We start from the raw sequence: 1,545 nt of genomic DNA on the forward strand, positions 1-1,545 counted from the left end.
CAATTTATTCTCAGCAGCACATGGATCCTTCTTTAAAAAAGACCATATATTATGCCACAAAGCAACTCTTAGCAAATATAAAAAAGTAGAGATACTACCCTGTATTCCATCCAATCACAATGGAATGGAATTAGAAATCAATGATAAAATATAAAATAAAAGATACTCCAACACCTGGGGACTAAATAATATGCTACTCAATGAACAATGGGTTGCAGAAGACATCAAGGAGCAGATTAATTGACCCCGCAGTGCTCAAGGAGGTTCAGAGCAAGTGGATAGAGATTGAGGTGGTTTTCAGAGTGGGTCTAATGGCTCACTGAAATTGTGGAAATGTCATCCTGGTTTAAAGACCTAGGCTCTGGCTTGGGCCACTCCTTGGGTCAGGTGGGGGGCAGCTTGGCTTCCCTCACTGGCCTTATCTCCAACATCACCAAGGATGAGGTTCTCGATGATTTTGAGGATGTAGAAGCAGGTTTACCTAATTATTGGAGAAAGAACATTGAAGATACCAAATGGATGATCAGATATGACAATGAAAGGCTTAAAAACACTATTGTACTGAGCTGGAAGAAAGGTATGTAGCATCTGAGCTACGGATCCAACATCAATCTGCAAATTACCGAAGTAAATTCGAAGAGAAAGAAGTAGAAAGCAGGCAACTTAAAGCAAGACAGTTTGCACTACAAGATGTGTTGTCCACACTGCAGTCAGTACATTCAGGAGCTGTTGTTACACCAGCAACGACTGCCCTGTTTTCATTCAGTAATAAGATCAGTCATTTTTCACCTTTTCCTGGTGATGACATGGACTTCAGAACAACAAGAAATAAACAATTGAAGTTTCAAGACTTGAATCTCAAGTTGGCCATTGGAGGGATATAGCTCAGGCACAGGCAACACATAATTCTGATCAAAGTGAAATCTGCAAACTACAAAATACTATTAAGGTACTTGAACAAAACCGAAGTCAAGACCTCAATTATCATCAAGAGAAAATGTCAGTTTTGCAGAATGCACATCAACAGAAACTGGCAGAGATAAGTCTCTGGTATCAAGAGGAATTAAATGACTATGAAGAAAGGATTGAAAAACTTGAAAATCAGTTACAACAAGGTGACTCAGGAGTTACAGTAACTGATGAGTCTAAAATCAGTGAGATGGAAAAAACTATTCAGGTTCTACAAACTTGAGAAATTAGAGTCTGCAACAAAGATGGGAGAACTTGAGGATCAAATAAAAGATATAAATAAAAAAATATCTTTGGCAGAAAATGACAGAGACACCTTGAAGAGAGAAAAAGAGCAGCTCAGTGTGGAGAAGCGACAAATAATTGAACAGTGTGAAACCTTGAAGCTGGAATGTAGTCAATTGCAGCCTTCTGTGATGGAGCAGAAAGATGAGGAAATTGGGAATTTGTGGAAAACCAGTGAACAAATAAAAGCCCATTTGCAGGAAGACGCACACAACACTCAAGCAGACAATTCTGATAGTTTTCAAGAAACTAAAAAAAAAAAAAAAAAAAAAAAAAAAAAAAAAAAAAAAA

At 37.8% G+C, this 1,545-nt stretch overlaps 1 pseudogene; it reads left to right on the forward strand.

The window, feature by feature from the left end:
- Positions 1-280: 280 nt before the first annotated feature.
- The window catches only part of LOC107146078, a 4,181-nt pseudogene continuing 2,916 nt past the window's right edge, over positions 281-1,545 (forward strand).

Source organism: Marmota marmota, unplaced genomic scaffold (assembly GCF_001458135.2).
Source record: "Marmota marmota marmota unplaced genomic scaffold, marMar, whole genome shotgun sequence".
Taxonomy (NCBI): Eukaryota; Metazoa; Chordata; class Mammalia; order Rodentia; family Sciuridae; genus Marmota; species Marmota marmota.